This window comes from Gossypium hirsutum, chromosome A08 (assembly GCF_007990345.1).
Source record: "Gossypium hirsutum isolate 1008001.06 chromosome A08, Gossypium_hirsutum_v2.1, whole genome shotgun sequence".
In the NCBI taxonomy this organism is placed as follows: Eukaryota; Viridiplantae; Streptophyta; class Magnoliopsida; order Malvales; family Malvaceae; genus Gossypium; species Gossypium hirsutum.
Window position 1 is genome coordinate 3,063,899 of NC_053431.1, and position 26,144 is coordinate 3,090,042.

The 26,144-nt window shown below is 30.7% G+C and overlaps 1 long non-coding RNA gene across 1 annotated transcript; it reads right to left on the reverse strand.

Moving 5' to 3' along the window:
* Positions 1 to 16,433: 16,433 nt before the first annotated feature.
* On the reverse strand, positions 16,434 to 16,892 carry LOC121204884 (uncharacterized). Its single transcript, XR_005900032.1, has 3 exons — positions 16,831 to 16,892; positions 16,652 to 16,753; positions 16,434 to 16,494 (listed from the first exon to the last, which is right to left on the reverse strand). It is a non-coding gene; the product is annotated as an uncharacterized lncRNA (long non-coding RNA).
* Positions 16,893 to 26,144: the final 9,252 nt, after the last annotated feature.

The following is a 26,144-nucleotide window of genomic DNA, read 5'->3' on the forward strand; positions in this document are numbered from 1 at the left end:
TTAATCTAATGGTTGAACTACATTAACGTGCTATTTTTTAGCTCAACTATTAGATTAAAACATTTTCGTTCTTTATCTCACACTTTTCTTCTTCCTACCAAACAAAGCTTTAGGCTTACAACTTTATGATGATCAAAGATGAACCTTAGATGTTTGTTGAGAAAGAAGAGGTTGGAAGCTTGAGAGGCAGTTCACATGGTGGTATGCAGACATCTGTAAGAGAGAGGTTTACGACTGTCAAGACCCCAGGTTAAGAAAGGGGGAGAAGAATAATGCTGCTTCTTCTACCTTTCTAATTAACCAGAGGCACTCATAAACCTCCCTCTTACGGCTCTTCGCACACTACTGTGTGAACTGCCTAAACCTTTAACCTCTTCTCGACAATTTTCTTTAGTGGCTGCATGACGTAGTGTTCCTAGAGTTTGACGTAACTGGATCATCATAATAGTATCTACATAAACTTCACCGTCTGGACCCCGTAGGTATTTTTTCCCCGAACCCAATTGTATAATCAGTCAGCCTTTTCCGATCGTCGTTCCATTCAGGGTCACGCCTATAGTTTAACCAGATCTTTATATGCCATGGCATAGCATAGAAACCTAGGAATTGAATGGTGCCGTGATTAATTTTTGGCGTGAAATTTCCATTTTGAGTAAAGCTTTTACTGATCACAGTTTTATTTTAATTGGTTCGTGTCAATCTGCTGGGGGATTCTTTTTTTATTTCATTATCCAGGCTTGGGTTGAACTGGTTTAGGCAAAGCTTGTTTCACTATTTAAACTAATATTAAAAATTATTATTTATTTATTTTATTAATACAAATTTAAACTGAATATATACAATTTTACTTTATTAATTGTTTAATAATAAACCCTTGATTCTAAAAACCGAGATTGTCATAAGGCCTTTATGGATATTTCTGATCGGAACTAGCAGAATAAATAAATGAGATGTTTCTATTATCATTTTCAAGCGATTGAAAAATGAAGACAAAAAAGAAAAATAGAATATTCAAAATAATTGCATAACATTATAGGTAAACTATGAAAAGGGCCATTTTTGTTTATTTCAGATGATGTTTTAATCACTTATGTTTAAAATATTATGTTTTAGTCACGTTATCATTTTGTTACGAAGTGGTCACTTTACCGTTAAGTTTCGTTACTTCCCTAATAGTGGACTTACATGGCAGTTTAAATAAGTTTTAAATGCCAATTTAGATGTCTAATGTGGTAGTTTAAATTAAAATTTATTTAATTAAAAACTTGTTTTCATCCTAACAACTAGACATTTAAGTTGACATTTAAAATCCATTTAGATTGTCACGTAGGACTGTTATGAGGGAGGTAATGGAGTTTAACGATAGAGTGATTACTTCGTAACAAAACGATAACATAAATGACTAAAATGTAATATTTTAAACATAAGTAACTAAAATATAATCTGAAGCAAATAAAAATGACTATTTTTATAATTTACTCTAACATTATTTCATTTAATTTCATCTAATTTCATCATATATGACTATGAAGATGATACGCAACTCTAATAACATTTGTTTCTTGCAAAAAGGGAAGTTTTTTATTTCATCTATTCCGTTACTTGAATTTGACACACCTTACATCACTATTTTACTAATTTTTCAAGGGCTAAAAATCTCATTTACTTAATTTAAAATATTTGGATACCTATTAAGCATATATAACAGTATTTGATCTCGCTTGTAGGATTTAAAATTTACTAACATGATTCCTTGAAAAAAAAAGCAAACAGTACAGTCGAGCAGGCCTAAAAGGAACCCGGAGAAAAAAACATAAGAAAGGGGTTCAAAAAAGTCGGCGCCAAGATCGAAGAGGTGAGCGAAAGAGTGACCAAAGTGTTGAGGGCCAAAGCATATGCACCATCAACAGCACGCGTGCTTCCATCAAAGAGGCCATGTTGATAGCAATGCTCAAACCATGGAAGCCGGCTAGAACCACCAAGAGATTCAGAGTGTTGTAGTTCTATGTAGTAGGAGAGACATAAGGGACTGAACAAATATTTATATGGAAGCCGGCATAGCATAGAGTCTCACATGTATAATTATACTAAATTAAAATTTATGTATATAACTGTACATTAAATTAAAATTTATGTATAATTTTAAGATTTGTCTCTACTTTTAATTTTTTAATTTAAGCCAAAGTTTAAATTCTTGATTAGTATTGATATTGAAATCTTAAAGACTAAGAGAAACATGATTGTTTTTTGTTTTATTGGTATAAATGAAGTCTAGTACTCCAAATACAAATTTATTTAATATAATTTATTGAATACCACATTTTAAGGGTGACAGTTTCAACTAATTAAATTAAATTTTAAATTCAAATTCAACTTTGAAAAAACTAAAAACTTAATCAAAACAAAACAAAATAAAACTAAATCAAACCAAAATTAAATTAATCTTAATTCTTAAGTATGTTTTTTTCAACTTTGTATTTTATTAAATTTAAATATGAATAAAATTATAAATTTTAACATATAAATTTTACAATTAATATCGTTTGACTTGAGAATGATGAATTAAGTATCAATATATTTAGTTGATTGAATTTTAACTCGATTGGCATTAACATTGTTACAAGTGCAAGAGCACGTGGATTTAAACCTGCTCAAACGCGTTTATTCTCCAATTTAAAGGTTGTGATAGGCTATAGACAATTTTTATTTTCACAATTAAATTAAATTTTAAAAAAAAAATCTTTATATCTATGATTCAATTTCAATATCTATAACTCTTTCTTATAATTATTTTTTATAAACTAGAAATATCAAAAAAAAAAAAACCAAGCAAAGGTTAAATAAGTCATGATCATCTGTATCCAACTTTGTACATTAATTAATTAAAATGAAGATGAAATTAAAGATTTGTCAACATGCAGCTGTAATTGTAACTCATAATCATCTTTGTTCAATCTTATACTTTAACGAGTTAAAATGTAAATGAAACTATACATTTTTCAATACATTTTTTGAATTTTATTACATAATAGTATTAGGTAACCTTCAGCGAGGTTTGAATTCAGAGGCTAATCGGGGAGGTGGCAATTCCCTAAAATGAAAAAAAAAATCATTTAAATTCATTTATAATTTATAAAATTTTAAATTAGTAATAATAAAATTAGACTTTAGTCCTCTTACAAATAATAAAAACTTAATTTAATCTTTTAAAAATTATAAGACTATGAAAATAATGAAATCACATTTTTACTATAATAAAAACATACAGTTTAATTCTGACCCCCAAATTTTTTTTTACTTTTCCCCTATATAAATCCAAATATTTACAACTTTTTCTTATCATATATCACATTTTTTAACCAAAAAAATATATATAAACGCATAGAATATTACTTAGTGTAGGTTTGGACAGACATAATGAGTTAAGAAATATATAAACGCATAAAATATATATAATTGTCTCTTTCCTACCTTATAACATAATGAGTTAAAATATAAACGAAGTTATAAATTTTCAAGGCATATTCTTTAATTTATGGTTAATATTACTTAGTGTAAGTTTGGATAGGTTATGCGGTGCGTTTAGCTTACTTTTCATCTTAAGTTACAATATCACTACAGTATCTAATCTCATCGTCATCGCTAATTTTACAGTAAATGTATCGCCCATCCAAGTCCACCTTTAAACTGGTTAGAAGGCATAAAAGATATTTGAAAAAATAAATGAAGTATAAAAGAAAATAGGAGGCATAAAAAGATATATTTTATTTTAAATAAATTTAAAAATTCAAACCCCTAAAAACCTATTCATTTTGTTACCATTTCCGATTAGATGATCCATTAATTCAGGTGGCGAAAGATTATAAATGGATAATTTTTTTATTGGAGATTGAAAATAGATGGATTTTCTATAGGACCCATTTACTGACAGGATTTATCACATTTTAGCGACTTTGGTGGCTTGGTCAATTACTCGAGATTAGCAATTATTTCATTTCCTGATTCCAACAATGTATAGTGGTCAAATAGAGTCATTTTTTTCTCGAGATCTTTTACTTTTTTTCATTATATGGGAGTTCGAATTAATTCTCATTTATCTACTTCTATCCACGTTGGGGGGGGGGGAAGAAACGTATGTACTTGACTACAAAATTTATTTTGTACACTACATGGGGTTACATTTTTCTATTAATACACTACACCAAAACAGGTTTTTAGCGGCGTTTTTTTAGGCCTTTAGCGGCGCTTTTTAACGCCACTAAAGATATTTGCGGCGCTTCTTAAAGCGCCGAAAAAATGCCGCTAATGAAAACGTCGCAAATGTTTGCAGCGTTTACAAACAAAAACGCCGCTAAAGATCATGTTCTTTAGCGGCGCTTAGAAAAAAACGCCGCTAAAGATCATGTTCTTTAGCGGCGCTTAGAAAAAAACGCCGCTAAAGAACATGTTCTTTAGCGGCGTTTGTAAAAAAATGCCACTAAAGACCATGTTCTTTAGCGGCGCTTAGAAAAAAACGCCGCTAAAGAACATGTTCTTTAGCGGCGCTTAGAAAAAAACGCCGCTAAAGAACATGTTCTTTAGCGGCGCTTAAGGGAAAACGCCGCTAAAGATCATGTTCTTTAGCGGCGTTTTTTTTCTAATCGCCGCTAAAGAACATGTTCTTTAGTGGCATTTTTACAAACGCCGCAAAAGAACATGTTCTTTAGTGGCGCTTTTATACAAAAACGCCACTATTTTTGGGATTTTTTTTATTAAATTTTTCATTTTTTCTGCCCTCCTGTAGCAAAATTTCAAAAGCAACATTTCAAAAGCAACCAATAGCAATAAATTTATATAATATTTTAACATAAGGGAATAAAATAATATTAATATCAATAAATAAAAGTGAATTCATATTGTTTTTGCAAAAAATGTTAAATGTTAAATGTTAAAATGATAAAAATATTTATGTCATACACTATGAAGGTGGAAGTTGCGACTTAAACATCTTCATCATAATCTGAAGCTGCTGCTGAAGTTCGTCGTACTTTTTGCTCTGCTCTGCTTCTCTTGCTGCAGCCTCCGCTTCCCTCGCTGCAGTCGCTGCTTCCCTCGCTTCCGCCTCTGCTTTAAGTTGTAGCTGGAGTTCTTCATATTTCCTTTGAACCTCAATTGTAGTCGCTTGCATCTGAGCCATTTGGTCTTTTAACCTCTGAACTTCAGCTTGAGCCTGACTCCCCGAAGCCATGTATTGGTGGGAGCTGGATCCAAAATATTGGGTTGGGCTAACAAAAGATCCTTGAAATCGAACCCGACCATACCTTTCAGGACCCAAAACTTCAGTAATAATCCGATTATCAATATCTTCAAGATGAACCGAACTATCACTAGAAGCAATTGCTTCGTACTCCGCCTTTTTATCATTTAGTTTTTCCTAATAAATATATCACATAGTTAGGAACACAATATTATATATTGAAAAACATATGCAACATAACAATAGTCGCATTAACTGCAATGAATTAAACCATTAGAAAATAAACACTATAAATAACTAAAATAAGTCAAATCGTATTAAGTAAACGTACCATTATTTCAGCAGCTTCAGGAGTCATGGGAGATCCATCTTTCTTCCTATGTGTAATTTCAAAAAGTTGAAGGCGTCCAACTTTTTGACCGGACGACCGTTCCTACAATATAGTAGTATAAATATTATTTAATAGAAAGTTATACATATTCGACAATATTAAAAAATTTAAAAATACCTCCGCCTCAGCTACACATGCGAAACTTCTCGACCCGGCTGTGTGGGTGAATTTTTGTTTCTGCCTGCTGCTTATTCCAACTTGTTCACGATCCTACGTTATGAAATTTTTTAGTACGTAAATAGAAAATACTATAAACCAAAATAATTACAATAGTTTAGAAGGACGTCAGACCTCGCCTTTATTCGAATGCCAAAATCTAACCGCATCTTCCCATTGGTACCTCAACATACCCGGCGGGACATTTTGCAATTTCTCATCGAGGGTTGTTTTTGTCTTATAATAATTTTTCTTCAAAGTACTTATTATGTATTATGTAAGTAATGTAAGTTAAATGTATTATGTAAGTTGTAAGTTATTAAGTATTATTTAATAAAATAATATATAATTTAATAACATTACTAATATAATTATTAATAATATTTAATAAAATAACATTTTATTTTAATAGTCAATTTTAATATTCCACATATTTTTTTTATAATTATTAATAATATTTAATAAAATAACATTTTATTTTAATAGTCAATTTTAATATTCCACATATTTTTTTATATTTTATTTTATCTTTTATGATAACATGATAACAAAATTTAATTATAAGGTATACTCTTTAATAAATGGTTTATTTATAACAATCTTTTGGTTACGTAAGATATGTATGATGTAAGTATAGCACTTTTATGCATCTTATTTATAATTATTTAAGTAATAAATTTAAGTAACATATTTAAGTAATAAATTTAAGTAACATATTTAAGTAATAAATTTAAACAAATTTTAGTAACTAATGTATTTTAGTAAGTACTGTATTTTAGTAATAAATTTAACATTCAATCGCATAAATGAGAACTAACGTCGATAATTTATTAATTGACAAGATCCTTGAAAATCGATAATTTGTTCACTTTAAAACGAATCCACTATTTGCCCATAATTTATTCACTTACTCAAATATATAAACTGATTTAAGAATTTTAATCATTTGCGTAATTATTTTTGTTTGGGTAAAAAATACGTACAAGAACTACAATCATAGTTTATACCTTGCAGTTATGGAAAAATTTGGCAAAGTAACATGCAAATTGAGCCAGCAACATATAAATAAAAAATGATAAATAAACCAATACCCACAGCGTAAAAATTTTTTTTTAATTAAAACTCCCTTTTAAAACTCAAAAATAATAATTAAAGTAACAAAATCCAAAATTTAAACATTTGGAGGTGTTTTTTTAAGAAAACCGAGGTGGGAAACATAGGAATAAATACCTCAATTTCCTGGACTTCGAAGCAAACTACTGCAAAAAATAAAAATAAAAAGGAAAACATAAGTAAGTTAGTTCCAAATAAACAGGAAAGAATTAGTATAAAACTTAAATATAACAAAATCCAAAATCCATCATGTACAACGCTATGATATATATTTTGTGTCAAATTAATTAAAAATTTGACTTGAACTTGAAAATAAAATTTTGTGGTATATATATATAACAAAATCCAAAATCCAAAATAGTGTCAAAATCCATCATGTACAACAGGAAAGAATTAGTATAAAACTTAAACATAATAATTCAAAGATCGTTACGATATGATATATATTTTGTAGCTTTTATCAATTCAAAGATCAAAATAAGTTTAAAAAAAATTGACTTCGCATCAATACATATATAACTAATTTGTTTATATTTATCAAAACAACTTTTGTTATACGATAAATAATACTTTAATAGCATATATACGATAAATCGCTGATTTATTTGTATGTAAAAGATTATTAATTATTAACATAAAACCAGTTGCAAATATAAGATCGATAATTTTATAAATTTGAAGTAAAATTGTTAATTTATTGACATAATAGCGAAAATCGATGAATTGTAAACGCTAAACCGATTAAACGATTCGCCCATAATTTATTCAATTACTCACATATATAAAGTTATTTAAGAATTATATTCCAAATTTTAATAGTTTAAAACAATTGTGTTTCGCGAAAAGCAATTCTTAAATTTAAACATCAAATAATGTAATAAGCTGCAAAGTCAAGTGCAAATTTAGCTTAAATGGTAATTAAAACTCCTTTCTAAAAATGAAAAATAATAATTAAACTATACAGCTAAAATATAACCATAAAAAGAAATTAAACAATTTGACTTTTTTTTAAGAAAACTAATTAGAGAAACATAGGAATAAATACCTTAAATTTCCTCAATTTCGAAGCAAAAACTGGAAAACCAAGACAGAAATACATTAGTACCGAAAAAACAGAAGTAAGAAACTAAAAAACTTTAAAAAACTAAAGTTTATTTTCACGAAGTTAACTAAACTAAAAAAACTAAAAAAACCTAAATGCATAAATGATTTAAGGCCATATCATATACATTGTCTCTTTTAAATATTATTTATCAGCTTATTACATTATTTAAGAATTACATTAGAAGGGATTTCCCAGTCTAATGGCAAAGCTTATTTTTTCCTTCTCGTTTTGTAAACAGAGTATATTTCAACTAAATCAAGATTCAAATCAGAATATTAAATTTGATTTATTTTAACTTTCGAATGCCTTAGCACAGTTGAACATAAAACAACTGCAATCCCCACAAATGAACAAACCAGACTCTGAAAATAAGAATACATTTGACAGTAGCAACCAAACATTTGACAGCAGGCAAATTGAAAGCTTAATGGTGCACATCCAATTTCTAATATACTTAATGATTAAACTAAATAGAAAGCATACCAAAACAAACATTGAAAATACATTATCACAATAATATTAAACATAATTAAAAGGTCATTGAAATGCATTAGATCACCTGTCTGCCTACCAAATTGTAATGAAACCTAGAAACAAGAAAGAAGAACCAAAACTACAAAAGCATGTACAAAAAATTTCGACCAAATTAGGAACATATTTAACGATTACAGTGAATTTTATATGCTGCGCACTAGAACAATATGCTTTGTTTTGGGTCTGTAATGAAGCACTATAGAGAACTATAGAGAACAATCTGCTCTCTCTTATGCAATAGCTCAGTAAATAGTTAATCGTTTGACTCCTAGTATGCTCGTAAAAGGCAGTAAAGCAAGGAAGCAAGAAAGGACAGTGCGATTACAAGCGATTTCTAAAAAAGAATCCACCGGATTCAGTACCAATCAATGCTGGATCCTCAACTTTCCCCTAACTTCATACTATACATAACAATTTAAAACACTGCAAACCCCGAATCAAACTCAATGAAAAAAACAAATTTTTAATTCATGGAAACCCTAGAAGTCGGGTGGGCAAGAGAACAAACCTCAAAAATGGCGATTCCAAGGCTGTTGATTTCGGGAAAGTAGTGGGGCTACTGATTTCTATTGATTTCGGGATGAAATTCGGGATTTCGGGAGGAATTTTCTCAAACTCTAAAACGTTGGGGGATGTTTTTGCTGCTGGGGAATGAATGACGATCGATCGACCCTCTGCTGGGGAGAAAGGGGGAAATGAAAATCAGAATAAGGGGGAAAACGGAGAAACGACGAAGTTTTCGGTAAAATAAACAAACCTTTGAGGGAACGACGACGTTTCGGCTACAAGAAATAAACACCTGCGGCGTTTTAACAAAAACGCCACTAAATACATAAAAAACGGTCACGTTTTGGTAAACACAAAATAACATTTTTTGCGGCGTTTTAAGATAAGCGCCGCTAAAGTAACATATTTTGCGGCATTTTAACAAAAACGCCACTAAATACATAAAAAAACGGTCACGTTTTGGTAAACACATAATAACATTTTTGTGGCATTTTAAAAGAAGCGCCGCTAAAGTAACATCTTTTGCGGCGTTTTAACAAAAACGCCACTAAATACATAAAAAACGGTCACGTTTTGGTAAACACAAAATAACATTTTTGCGGCGTTTTAATAAAAACGCCACTAAATACATAAAAAACGGTCACGTTTTGGTAAACACAAAATAACATTCTTGCGGCGTTTTAAGATAAGCGCCGCTAAAGCAAGATCTTTTCCGGCGTTTTAACAAAAACGCCACTAAAAACATAAAAACGATTTCGTTTCGGTCAACACAAAATCCAACAAAACGGCAACGTTTTTATTATAACCCATTGAAATTTTGTGGCGTTTCCAACGCAGCGCCGCTAAAGGCTGACGTTTTCGGCGTTTTACAAAAACGCCACTAATAAATCCTACACCACGGCAGCGTTTTATTAAAACAGAATCACATTTTGCGGCGTTTTTGACATAGCGCCGCTAAAGGATGATCTTTTCCGGCGTTTTACCAAAAACGCCAGTAAGAAATATTACAGAACGGCAACGTTTTTATTGAAACAAAATCACATTTTGCGGTGTTTTACCCAAAACGCCACTAATATATCCTATAGAACACTGCCGTTTTTATCGAAACAAAATTCCTTTAAATTAAATTTGTTTCTATATTTCAAAGTTTTAATTATTTCGTAAATTCCTTTCAATTAAATTTATTCTGGTCAACGCTATATATTTAATTTGTAAAATTTTATAATTGTGTATGAAAATAATTTTTAATAATATGAAAACTGGAGCTGGATATATATGTTTCCCTTGATGAAGAATACGTAGTTTTTTGTATTAAAGAAGACAGACCTGATAATGTTACGATAGAATCGAACAAATAAGAAGGATCAAAACAATCCGAAAAAAGTTCATGATTGGTTAATAGAAATTAATTTAATATAATTCTATTCATTTGACTCTTAATTTTAATTACTTCAAGTACTCGTGTCTAAAACTTGTTTCAAACACGTCCACGAACATATGACATTCTAAGAACCCTACAAGTAAGGGTCAAAAAAGCTTGATTAGATAACACTAATCAATCTAAACCCTAAACACATAACCCTTAAATCCCTTAAACCCTAAACCCAAATCATAATCCCTAAACCTAGCCTAGACCCTGAACCCCAACCCGTAAACCTTAAACCCCAACCCCAACCCGTAAACCTTAAACCCCAACTCGTAAACCCTAAACTGTAAACCATAATCACTAAACCCATAATTTGCATAAACCTTAATTAAACCCTAAACTCTGACCCTAAACACTTAAACCATAAAACCTACATAATCCCTAACCCCTAAATCTTATACCTTAAACCATAAACCCTAAACTATAATGATAATTAATTCAATATTTTAAAAATAATACTATCTCTTTTACGATTATATAAGAAACTATTTAATATATAAATTGAAAATAACCATTCCTGTACCCAATAAACTTAATTTAAAATTATTTTAAACAACAGTCTCTTCATTTTTCCCGTTTTTAATAAATATTTTTATTTATTTTTACTTTCAAAATTTCTTGTACGTGTCATTATTTTTTACTAAATAATTTAAAATATTTTAATTAATATTTTCTTAAAAACTAGAGCATTAGCGGCGCTTCTTAAAAAACGCCGCAAAATCCCCAACCAAAGACTCGAAAACTAAGAAAACGATGTCGTTGGGCTTAGGCTTTTTGCGGCGCTTTTACAAAAACGCCACTAAAGCCTCCCAAACTAAGAAAAACGATGTCGTTGGGCTTCGGTTTTTTGTGGCGATTTTTAAAAAATGCCGCTAAAACATTGAGCATTAGCGGCGCTTTCCCGAAAACGCCACCAAAGCCTCGAAAACTAAGAAAATGATGTCGTTGGGCTTAGGTCTTTTGCGGCGCTTTTTAAGAAACGCTGCTAAAGCCCTGAGAATTACTTGCGCTTCTCCAAAAACGCCACCAAAGCCTCGAAAACTAAGAAAAACGACGTCGTTTGGTTTAGGTTTTTAGCGGCGCTTTTTAAGAAACGCCGCTAATGCTCATTATTAGCGGCGTTTTTGTAAAAGCGCCGGTAATACTGATATTTAGCGGCATTTTTTTTTAAATCGCCGCTAATGCTTAATTTTTAGCGGCGTTTGTTGTCCAATCGCCGCTAAAAGCGCCGCTAAAAGTCTGTTCTGGTGTAGTGATAGGAGAATTGGGTCTATGTTTATACGGTTCTAATGAGCCAACATTAATTTTGAAACATTACCAATCAATCATAACCTATCGCAATGGAAGTAATATTCTATATTGGATTTCTTATTACTTTTACTATTAAATCATCGATTATATGATTACATATGTGGTTAGTAGATGCCCACGGAGAGGCCCATTACAATACTTGTATGCTTCTAGCTGGAATTTTATTAAAAATGGGAGCGTATGGATTAGTTCAATAAATATGGAATTATTATCTCATGCTCATTCCATATTTTCTGCCTGATTGATAATAGTAGGTACAATGCAAATAATTTGAAGCGTAGAAAACCAAACAAAAGTTAAATCTTAACTCTTAAGCATCTCTTTCTAATCTTAAAATGGTGTAGTTTGAGTTTTAGCATGCATAAGTTTTTCTTATCTTAAATTTATGACTTCTTTATTGAGACTTATTTGGGTAAACTAAATATTTAGACGTAACCAAACTCGAGTTCAATATTAACTCTTAAACGATTCTTTTTAATCTTACACCATGATGAGTTAAAATATAAATGAAATTATAGATTTTTAAAGCATGTTCTTTAGATTTTACGGTTAATGTTTCCTTATACGAGAGTGATCAATTGGATTCTCTTGTATTACTTTATTTTGTTGGAACTTAGAAACCGGTTAGCCAACTAATTAGACTTGGAATTTGGATATTAAAATCTAAATCTGATCTATATTTTGAACAAGTCTAATTTATTATCCAAATCCTCTAAATATTGAATAAACCTTTAGATTTAAGCAAATATTCAGAATTTAAGTAGGATCGGCCTTCATAAGAGTGCAATCTCAACCTTAAAATAATTATAATTGTATCAATTAAGACTTTAACTTTTTAATTTGAGCCAAATCCACCCTTGATATTGATGTCTTAAAGACTAAGAGAAACATGATTGTTTTTTGTTTTATTGGTATAAATGAAGTTTAGTAATCCAAATCCAAATTTATTTAATACAATTTATTGAATACCACATTTCAAGGGTGACAGTTTCAACTAATTAAATTAATTTTTAAATTTAAATTCAACTTTAAATAAACTAAAAACTTAGCAAAACTAAACCAAAATTAAATTAATCTTATTTGTTAAGTATCTTTTTTTTCAACTTTGTATTTTATTAAATTTAAATGTGAATGAAATTACAGATTTTAACATATAAATTTTACAATTAATATTGTCTAACCTGAGAATGATCTAGTTGGTTGAGTCCTAATTCGGTTGGCATTAGCACCATTGTCAGTGCAGGAGAACATGGGTTCAAGTCTGCTATAGCGCGTTTATCCTCCAATTTAAGGGTTAGAATGAGTTATGGGTAATTCTAAGCACTTAGAAGCTTTAAGATACTTTCAACCTTAAACATAAATAATTATATTTATCCAATATAAAAATAAATTGATGTATTTATCTAAATGTGTATGATTAAATCAAAATTAAAATTTCAAGTATACATTTGAACCACAATTAGAGTTTCACATGTACAATTACATCAAATTAAAGTTCGTACATAATTTTAAGATTTATCTCTATCAATTAAGACTTTAACTTTTTAATTTGAGCCAAATCCACCCTTGAAGTTCAAAATTTTAAATTCTTGATTAAAGCATTAAAGACTAAGAGAAACATTATAGTTTTTTGTTTTATTGGTGTAAATGAAGTGTAGTTTCCAAATCCAAATTTATTTAATACAATTTATTGAATATCACATTTTAAGGGTGACAGTTTCAACTAATTAAATCAAATTTCAAATTCAAATTCAAATTAAACTTTGAATAAACTAAAAACTTAGCAAAACCAAATCAAATCAAACCAAAATTAAATTAATCTTAATTCTTAAGTACCTTTTTTCGACTTTTTATTTTATTAAATTTAAATGTGAATGAAATTACAGATTTTAACGTATAAATTTTACAATTAATATCATCTAACTTGGGCATGATGAATTAAGTATCGATATATCTAGTCGATTGAGTCTTAATTTAGTTGATCAGTGCAGGAGGACATGAGTTCAAGCGTGCTGAAGTGCGTTTATCCTCTAATTTAAGGATTGGGATAGATTATAAGTAGTTTTTCAAATATTTTCACAATTGAATTAGATTTTTAAAAAAATAATAATATATCTATGATTCAATTTCAATATCTATAACTCTTTCTTATAATTTTTTTTATAACTAAAAATATGACAAAAACCAAGCAAAGGTTAAATAACTCATCATCATTTCTATCCAATTTTGTACATTAATTAATTAAAATGTGATGAAATTAGAGATTTGTCAACATGCAGCTGCAATTGTAACTCATAATCATTTTGTGTTCAGTCTTACATTTTAAAGAGTTAAAATGTAAATGAAATTATACATTTTTCAATACATTATTTGAATTTTATTACATAAAAGTATTAGGTGCCTTTGAGCATATTGAGGTTTGAATACAAAGGCGAATTTGGAGAGGTAGTAGGCGTTAAAATAGAAAATTTTTTATTTAGGTTTCTTTATAATTTCATTTTGGTCCTTCTAAAAATAATAAATTTGATTTGATCTTTTGAACATTATAAAGATATAGACTGCTAAAATAATAAAATTATATTTTTACTATAATAAAAATATACAATTTAATTCTCGCCCAAAATTTTTTTCTCAATTTGCTGAATTCTAATATTTACAACTTTTTCTTATCATAACATTTTTTAACGAAATATATATAAACGCATTGAATATGATATATTTTACTTTGAATAAATTAGAAAATTAACAAAATCAAATCAAGGTTAAATCATAAATCATAATAGTCTCTTTCCTGCCTTATAACATAATGAGTTAAAAATATAAACGAAGTTATAAATTTTTAAATGAGTTAAATGCATATTTTTTAATTTACGGTGCAGTTCGTTTAGTTTATTTTTTTTTCACGCTATAATATTGTTGCAGTATTTAATCTCACTGTTGCTATTATTTTTATACTAACTGTAGGTATACGCATCGTCCATCCAAATCTATCCTTAAACTGGTTATGAGGCATAAAAAGATATATGAAGAAACAAATAAAATATGAAAAAAAAGGAGGAATAGAAAGATATATTTTATTTTAAATAAATTAAAAAATTCGAACTCCTTTTAAAATCTATGCATTTTGTTATCATTTCTGATTTGACGGTCTATTAATTCAGGTGGCGGAAGATTATAAATGGATAAATTTTTTTATTGGAGATTAAAAATAGATGGGCTTTCTATAGGGCCCATTTTACTGACAGGATTTATCACCATTTTAGCGACTTTGGTGGCTTGGCCAATTACTCAAGATTTGCAATTATTTCATTTCTTGATACCAGCAATGTATAGTGGTCAAATAGGGTCATTTTCTTCTCGAGATCTTTTACTTTTTCATCATGTGGGAGTTCAAATTAATTCTCGTTTATCTACTTCTATCCATGGGGAGGGGGGAAGAAACGTCTGTACTCGATTACAAAATTTATTTTGTACACTACAGGGGGTTTCGTTTTTCTATTAATAGGCATTTTGAGTCTCGGTTTATATGGTTCTAATGAGCCAACATTAATTTTTGAAACATTAGCTAATCAATCATATCCTATCACATTGGAAATAATATTAATATTGGATTTCTTATTGCTTTTGCTATCAAATCACTAATTATAACCTTACATATGTGGTTACCAGATACCCACTAAGAGGCCCATTACAATACTCACTACAGAAAAACAGACTTTTAGCGGCGTTTTTTTTTTCCTTTAGCGGCGTCTTTAAGCGCTGCTAATACTCAGAAAGCGCCGCAAAAAACGTCGCTATATGCAGCGCCACAAAAATTAACGCCGCCAAAGACCAGGACCTTTAGCAGCGCTTTTTTAAAAAACGCCGCTAGAAACCAGGACCTTTAGCGGCGCTTATAAAAAATGCCGCTATAGACCTATACTTTTAGCGGCGCTTTTATAAAAAACGCCGCTAAAGGTCCTGGTCTTTGGCGGCGCTTTTATAAAAACGCCACTATAGACCTGTACTTTTAGCGGCGCTTTTATAAAAAAACGCCGCTAAAGACCAGGACCTTTAGCGGTGCTTTTTTAAAAAACGCCGCTAATTTGCCCAGTTTTGCAATATGTATTTTTACACCTATATCCAACCCTCCTGCAAGAAATTCAATAAAAAACAGCAAATATACCATGAAATCCAACAAAACCAAGACACGCAAATTTAAATAATACAAAATTATACGAAAAATATATTATATAAATTGTAAATGAATATTCAAAATATTCTTAAAATAATGTTAAAAGTTACAAGAAAACAAATGTCTATGATGGCGGATTTTGAAATTGGTGGAACATAGTCATCATAGACTGAAGCTGCTGCTGGAGTTCATTGTATTTCCTGTTCTGCTCCGCCTCCCTTGCTGCTGCCTCCGCCTCCCTCGCTGCTGCCTCCGCTCTAAGTTGAGAAATTTGCTCATCTGTGCTAGCTTATATCTGAACTATCTGATCTTTTAACCTCTGAACTTTAGCTTGACTTTGACTCCCGGAAGGCATGTATTGGTGCGAGGTGGATCCAAAATATTGGGTCGGGTTAACACCAGATCCTTGAAATCTAACCCGACCATACCTTTCAGGACCCAAAACTTCATTAGTAATTCTGTTATCAATATCCTCAAAATTAACAGAACTATCAGTCGAAGCAGTCGCTTCATACTCTGCCTTCTTATCTTTTAGTTTCTCCTAATAAATCAGTTAAAGAGTTAGAAACGAAATATACAATAAAAAGGAATACAACATAACATTATTTAAATTACACTAATAAAAACGATGAATTAAAACATTATAATTAAATATTATAAATATTTATAATGAATCAATTTTTATTAAGTAAATATACCATAATTTCTGCAGCCTCAGATGACATCGGAGTTCCATCTTTTTTCCTGTGCGTAATGTCAAAAAGTTGAAGGCGTCCAACTTTTTGACCAGACGAGGCTTCCTACAATATAGTAGTAAAAATATTATTTAATAGTAAAAAGTTATTAATACTTGATAGATTTAATAAATCCATAGTACCTCGGCCTGAGCTACACAAGCAAAACTTTTCGACCCTGCCGTGTGCGTAAATTTTTGTTTTTGCCTGCTGCTTGTTCCAACTCGCTCATGGTCCTACATAATGAAATTATTATTACGTATATAGTAAATACTATAAACCGAAAAATTTATAAGAGTTTGCAAGTACATAATACCTCTCCTTTCTTCGAATTCCAAAATCGAACCGCTTCTTCCCATTGGTACCTCAGCATTCCCGGTGAGACATTTTGCAATTTTTCTTCGAGGCTTATGGGTTTTTTAAAATATTCTTTTTTCAAAATGCTTTTATTGTCTCTCCATTTTTTACCCAATGCCTTCTTGATATAGGCATCAGAGACCTCTAAAGCAAACCTATCCTAAAAAACACAAGTTTAAGAAGTAAATATAAATGAAACTTAAACAAAAGTATTATAATTACATTAACGTTTTGTTACCTTAATATTAGAGAGAGCTTGATTTTTATTGCTATCAGGCATGTTATGCCATGATTCGTAGTTGATGGGCAACATATTGGCATTTCGTGCTATAATGCCCAAATAGCCTGCTAAAAGTCGAGCTTCTTGTCCAACAGGCTGACCATGGCTGTTTCTAGTTACTTTGACACGCTCGACAGAATTTAAGTTATATAAATCTATTAGGAGCATACGTCCTCGACCTCTGCGCGTCCCACCATTTTCAGCTGAAAAATAATAAATTATTACTATATTGAAATTTAAAAATAAATCAGTAATAAAATTTAATACAATTTGTAAAATAAACTTAACATTACTTTGAATTTCCACAGACTCGTCAAGTGTCTCCGGCACGCTTGAAGATCCAACAACTGTCTGCTGTTCAGTACTTACTTCTTCCGAATTTGTAGTATTCTGTACAATACTAAGATCTCTTAATCTTCTTCTAGGCATTTTTCCTGCAACACATAAAATAGATAAAATTTTAGTAAGAAATAACAACAATAGTAAATATAAAATAGTTAAATTATATAACATGACCAATGTTAATATTGTAACATTACATATAAATAAAAAATCATAAAATCTTACTACATCATAAATCGTAAATATCTTCGTCTACATCCTGACGAACCCATTGAAATTGTGTACTAGTACTAGGGATATTTTCATCTAAGTCTTGTTCTGGAAAAGGCAAAGTTTCTAATCTTTCACCGATGTCATCTCTACTTCCATTCCCCATGTCAAACAAGTCTCTAGGGGTGTTTCGGAGTACAACGTACCAACCCTCATCAATTGGATCTTTCGAGTAAAAAACTTGTTTAACTTGAGAAGAAAATACATACGGCTCGTCTATCAAATGTTCTCCAGTGTGAATTAATCGAGAGAAATTCACCATTGTAAAACCAAACTGATCATTTTTAATTCCGCGAGCAGTATTAGCATCAGCCCAATCACATCGAAATAAGACAACTTTCCATTTTCCATAATAATCCAACTCAATAATATCGGTTAGAAGTCCATAATACTCCACATTTCCCTCGATAGGATTACTGTCCCTAGCACTAGCGTAACTTGTAATTAAAGAATTAACAACTACTCCACAATTTTGAGTTCTTCTCAATCTCTCGCGATATTTGGTATGAAATCTGAATCCATTCATGATGAAGCCACTATATCTTTTTACTACTCGATTCGGACTTTGGGAAAGCCATTTAACTTCGTCATTAACGATATTCCCACTCCAAACCTATTGAATCAAAAGTAAATTAAGTAATTGTAAATGTTATGAGAAAACATTATTATTTGTCAATAAAATATTGAGTTGCATACTGTTTGGCTTAACCATTCATGAAAAGATTTTGTGAATAACCTATTAATCTCGCGATGTTGTAATCTTCGTGAGCGTGAACGAGATCTTAAGACTTGTTTGTACTCACTATGTTAAAAACATGTTTAATTTGTTAAAAAATAAACAAATCAAAAAAAGATGAATATTTATCATATTCTAGAACTTACTTGCGTAATTGTTCAAGTGCATCGTGGTGGAAAAGAACATATCTATGTGCTTGTATCCAAGATCGGTCATCTAATTCTGTAATTTCAACTTTGCCGATTGGTTCTCCATAACTTTGAAATAAATAAGTTTCGGCCAAGCTAGGATCATTGAGTCCGGCATTTCTACTTGGTCTATTCAATCTTGTTTCAACATCTTCTAAATATCTAGAACAGAATGTCATACACTCCTCTGCCAAGTAGCCTTCAGCAATCGATCCTTCTGGATAACGCTTGTTACGGCAATAAGACTTCAATTTGCTAAGGAACCTAAACACCATATACAACATTATCAAAACTGGTAACTATAGGTATAAAGGTAGAATGCCTTCGAAATAAATTAGCACCTTTCAATTGGATACATCCAACGATAGAAAACCGGCCCACCAATTATTGCTTCACGAGGGAGATGAATGACAAGGTGCACCATAATTGTGAAAAAGGAAGGTAGAAAGATCTTCTCCAAATTGCACAATGTCAAAGCGGCTCGATCTTTTACTTTTTCAAGTTCTTCAACATTCAGAACTTTGCCACAAATTGCTTTCATTATATTGGACAGTTCAATTATACAAGATGTTACCTTCTTTGACATACAGCACCGTAAAGCAACTGGAAGTAGATCTTGCATCAAGATGTGATAGTCATGTGATTTTAATGAATATAGTCTTCGATCTTTAAGACTTACACATCGAGATATATTTGATGCATACGCATCTGGAACCTTTATATCATTCAACACCGTGCAGAACATTTCTTTCTCTTCCTTTGACATTGCAAAAATTGTAGGCGGCAACCAATATTTTCCATTAGGACGTACTTGGAGATGAAGATCACGTCTAATTCCCATGTGAACTAAATGAAGTCAACTCTGAAGATTATCTTTTGATTTACCATCGACGTTCAAAATTGTCTGGATGATATTCTCACAAATATTCTTTTCAATATGCATCACATCAAGATTGTGGCGTAATATATGATGCTCCCAATAAGGCAACTAAAAAAAATACTTCTTTTCTTCCACAAGTCTGCCTCATTAGGGTCATCCTCCTCGTCAGATTCATCATCAGATTCATCCATCGATCGTCTATTTGTTTGCCTGTTAGATGGTTGATTCAGCTTCCCGTAACTGAAATCCATATCTTTTAACATGAATAAGATTTCAGATCCAATGGTCTGCTCAGGAGCTTTTTTCAACTCTTCAGTACCGTCAAATAAAGCTCTCTGAAATCTATAGCTATGATTTTCATCTAACCACCGACGATGCCCCATATAGCAGAACTTCTTCCCATTATATAACCATTGTGAACACTTTTGAGCAGCACAACAAGGACAAGCATAACGTCCTCTGGTACTCCAACCAGATAAATTCGCATATGCCAGGAAATCATTAATTGTCCACAGCAAAACAGCACGTAGGTAAAAATTCTCCTTTCTCAATACATCATACGTCTCAACACCCGCCCATAATTGTTTTAACTCTTCAATAAGTGGCTGCAGATATATGTCAATATCATTTCCGGGGCCTTTCTCTCCAGGGATAATCATAGATAATATCAAAGAAGATTGCTTCATGCAGAGCCATGGAGTCAAATTATAAGGAACAAGGACCACAGGCCAAGTACTGTACGAGGTGCTCATGATTTTAAAAGGATTAAATCCGTCAGATGCTAACCCGAGCCTTACACTCCGAGGATCACTTGCAAAGCTTGGAAATTTATTGTCAAATGATTTCCATGCTAAAGAATCAACAGGATGCCTTAATAATCCATCATCCGTTCGTTGATCATGATGCCACGTCATAAACTCGACTGTCTTTGACGACATGAATAGCCTTTGAAGCCTTGGGATTAGCTGGAAATATCGCAAAATCTTGTTCGACTTCCTTCTTGACTGTGGCCCATATTCATCCTCATTAACATCTTCTGCATCTCTATTCATCCAACGAGATTTACCACAAACATGACAAGACTGTTGATTTCTCCAATCACCCCAATACAACATGCAATCATTTGGGCAACTATGAATTTTGTTGTACCCAAGGCCCAAATCTTTTATCACTTTCTTCATGTCTTTACATGATTGAGGGATTTTTGCAAACGGGAACATTTCTCTCAAAAGCTCTAACAGCATTGTCAAAGAGTTTCCGGTCCACCCTCCTAAACATTTTAAGTGGAAAAGGCGAATATAGAATTACATTTTCGAAAATTTTGATCCCTCATAAAGTTCTTCATTCATTTCACCAAGTAACGTGTAGAACTTCGCCGCTTCTTCATTCGGTTGTTCATCCGGTACACTTCTTCTCGTTTCCATAAAAGTATTCCCACCGATATTATAATCATCAGATGCAACATAGTTTGGTGGAAATGATTGGAAACTTTCACTCTGCATATTAAATGCATCCCGCATCATACCTTCCATGTCATCTTCTCTAACATGCTGACGGTAACCACTATAAGGATAACCCGGATTAATCGTCGAAGAGGCTCCACTAGGTGTACACTCTCCATGGAAAATCCATTTTTTATACCCCGAATGAAGCCATCAACAATTAGATGTTCGTAGACAACTTCACGATAATGCCAATAGATATTGCCACACTTCTTACACGGGCAAAGAATCATATTCTCTTGGCTTGAATTGTGAAATGCAAAATCTAAAAAGGATTGCACTCCATTTTGATACTCGTTGCTTGCCCTTGAGAAATTCATCCAAGTCCTATCCATTTCGTAGTTGTTGAAGTCTAAAGTTGGCAATAAGTTACACAGGTAAGTTGTTTATTATGTAAGTCTTGATATGATATATATTTATGTTTTATGTAAGTTATGTAGATTATGTAAGTTATGAAATTTGAACTTTTAAACTATATGCTTTTAAGGAAATTATTAGATTAAACTACATGTATTAGTTAAGTTATGTAAGTTGTTATGTACGTTATGTGAGTTATGTAATTTATTTAAGTAATGATCAATATTAATACTATTTTGATAAAAATTAGTTATAATATATTTAAACAATGATCAATATTGCTATATTGATAAAATAATTTATAATTGGCCCTTCAGTCGTTGAAATTTTTAATTCTTTTTTAAGGTCGATAGAATTATTTATAAGCTCCATAGAACATTTTTGGAAATATTTTGATTTTTCATCCAAATACATTTAAAAATATTAAATATTAAAATCAAACATTATTAATATAACAAAATAGTAATTTGAATATAATAATATCAAGAAAGAATTGTAGTTTAATTTTTATAAGTAAATTGGAAATAAACTAAGGTTATATAAATATTCAATAGCGATAGAACTTTTTTCAATTCTTCTTGAATTTTTTAAGATTCATCATACGTGGCGTTGTTACACCTAGGGAGGATCCATTATATCTTGCAGCTCGATATAAGGCAACCCGTCAGGTTTCCAGCCTATATACTTTGAATCTTTAAAATATTTAAAATAAGGAATGGACAAGCAAGCTACATATATGGTAATAAAATTAATTCATACTTAAGTTGAATCAAATAATAATTAAGTTGAACCAAAATATAAAAACTTATTCATACTTCAAATAATAATTAATACTATTTTGATAAAAATTATTTATAACTTTTAAAGACATTTAAAAATATTAAATATTAAAATCACACATTATTAATATAACAAAATAGTCATTTGAATATAATAATATCAAGAAAGAATCGTAGTTTAATTTTTATAAGTAAATTGGAAATAAATTAAGGTTATATAAATATTCAATAGCGATAGAACTTTTTTCAATTCTTCTTGAATTTTTTAAGATTCATCATACGTGGCGTTGTTACACCTAGGGAGGATCCATTATATCTTGCAGCTCGATATAAGGCAACCCGTCAGGTTTCCAGCCTATATACTTTGAATCTTTAAAATATTTAAAATAAGGAATGGACAAGCTCAGCTATTGTTGTAATTATAATGGACAAGCAAGCTACATATATGGTAATAAAATTAATTCATACTTATTCATACTTCAAATAATTAATACTATAAGGTCAGGTTTCCACCCTATATACTTTGAATCTTTAAAATATTTAAAACGTACCTTAATAAAACGTACCTGGTCTACTCCACTCTCACCAGCAAACAGAGGCTGGAGTCCAAAAAGTAATATTTGTTAAGTAATTTAAAGTGAAAATGCATAGAAATAAGGAAAAAATTTTAGCAACTAAACGGCCTGTACGTACCTAGAACAAATGTCAATGGATGTGGTGTATTTAGTTGCACCAAATATTATTTCAGGTGCTCGATAGTACCTAGAACAGATGTAAGATTATAAGAGTAGCACCAAATATATTTCAGTTTAAGCAAATATAAAAACTTTATCTATATCAGTACCAAATTTTAATTCGAAGATTAAATGGCAGCTTCAGTTGAACCAATACTTGCAGGAGGAGCAGGAAGCAGTAAATGAAGCTGTACACCTCAGCAAAATCTGGCAAAACTGCACTGTATAGAAAGCACACTTATCATCAATGGGACAAAGGAAACTTAAGGATGTGATGACAGGAACTACTCAAGAAGACACTGATTATCACGTGTTCTTATTCATACTTCAAATAATAATTAATACTATTTTGATAAAAATTAGTTATAACTTTTAAAGACATTTAAAAATATTAAATATTAAATATTAAAATCAATTGCTTCAACCCCAATCAACTGGAATTTGCCAATGACCATGAAAATATCATAATATATTGAGTCTTGCTGCAATTTACTATATCCAATATAAGCTTGCCATTCTAAATACCATTATCAGTGCCATTTTCTCCCTTCACCATAGCATTTATTACCTTCAATCGACATCTCATTTTATAATTAGAAATTGAAAAGCATTTTCAAACAAAATATAACAATTTTTTTATATAAAACGTGAGCAACAAGACAGCATTAAACTCTTAAATCAATCTAAGTCCACACTAAACATATAAGTTGGATAGAAACATGAAAACAGACCAAAAGAACATCTAAAAAACCAAAATGGAATCACCATTATTATGTAAACATGAAAATGCACAGCTTGAAACAAACCAACTTTGCATGTGCAGAATCATACTCCACAAAACTCATAAACATTAACTTCTCCTAACCAGAATACCAACTTTATGTTTACAGAGGCCTTGATGGAAACTAACATAACTGTTGATATATAACTTATCTAATAAGAGTCACAGAATATGCAGAAAGTACCTGAGTATTTAGTATCAAGAGAACCATGTATTCAAAGGAAAAGAGCCAGAAATTGATCAATGTATGCAAAACTTGGTCTATATTTCAAAACTGGAATAAAGCTTTCATCTAGTACCAAATACATACATATATAGAGACACAAACACACAGGCATACATCTTCCATTACCTAAATCTGTTTCTTGAAAATAAAAGATAAGTAAGCTTCTACAGGAAACTTAATGAAGGAAGCCAAATCGAGACAAAACACAAAAAAGAGTGGATGAAATAAGCTTAAAAATTTAGGAATGTAATTAAAATGTTAATTAAATGTTAGGAAAAACATTAAAAATTTAGGAATATAATTAAATGTTAATTAAACATTGAAAACATAAAAGGAAAAACATGTTGAAAGAAACATAAATGTTAGGGAAGACAATGTTTACCTTGATTGAATTGGAAATGTTTTCTTGAGGGTTTATTTAAAGATGCTTGGGATTGATCTCTAATAATGTCGAGAGACTTCCCTACTCATTGCATTTGAAGAACAGAAGTCTGTTTCTGGTCGACAAAACAATCAAATGAGTTCTAAAAATAAACAACATTTAATGATTGGTATAATATTAATTATATTGCATAATAACAGGTGGGAATAAACAAATAGAATGATTAAAAAAAATAGCCAGCAATTTGGTATAACATTAACAGGAGAAATAGTATACCATTAACAGGAGAAATAGGACCAAGCTCAATACCATTAAAAGACAGTAAGTTACATTGTATACATATTATCATTGCAATTTGGTATAAATATTCCCGATTGTCCCAGCAATGCTAACTATCACAGCCAGTATTAACATTAACCACGACAAAAATTCCTCTACTCTGCTCAAGCTCATGCTCTCTTCTTGCTGACTTATCCTCAATGCAATTAGAGCATGGAACGTAAAACCTAAGGAAAAAGCTGTTGTTGCTCCAGTAAATTTGAAAGCTGTCCATATATTTGGGATCATAGTAGATCCAATATATATAAGCATTAACAATATTACTGTTAATGCCAAAGACCTTTTTTTACCATAAACTATGAGGTAAACATCTCTGTCCAAAAGAAGTTTTTACCTCATAGTCCTCATAGTAGATCCAATATATATAAGCTGTTGTTGCATGTTAGATAGGATTGATTCATTGAACATAAACTATGAGGTAAACATCTCTGTCCAAAAGAAGTTTTTAAACCATTCAAGCTTCAGCCTAATTATTATTATTATATGGATGGGAAAGAGGTTCCTTTATTTTCACACTCTATTTCGTTGTAATAAGGTGTTCTTGACCTAACATCAACCAATGAAAATGTTTTGATTCACTTAAAATTTAATTCGAGACTGACCCAATTTATTTTTAATTTAAAGTAAATATCGAATTACCCTAAACAACTTAGCTTAAATTTAAATAATATCAAATAAATATATTAAAAATAAAAATGGATCATATTATCCAACTATTTGAATCAAATATTAAAATTCAAATTCAAATTCAGTTCACTTTAAACATAGTTCAACAATAACACTAGCTATGCATGTATATAATCATAAATGTTTTTATCTGTTTTATATTCTAAGTCTAATTTTATTTGAAAAAAAAATTATATTCAATTAAAATTTTTATAATAATGATTTCAACTCAATTTAAATACCTATTCCATAAATTCAAAATCACTATTTTCAAACATTTGTAGGTACAGTTCTCTCCTTCAATAGAATCAAAAGTTAAACCAAATCAGCAAAGGAGAGAAAACAGAGTTTGATTACAAATTGAAAAAAAGAAGAAAAAGAAAGCCCCCTCCTCACAAAACCAAACTATATCATAAACCACCAAAAATTGTACATAAAAGATTGCAACCGAATGAACCCAAAAACCAGTACTAACCACTGATCGAGAACCCCAATATGACGAACCGAACCAGACATAACATCACCCATAATAATCAAATAAACTATCAGGACACCTGCATTGTTGACAATTATGCAAATCTCAGACAAAACCCTAGCAGTTCTCTCCATTGCAATTTGCACAACTTCCCCATAAGATC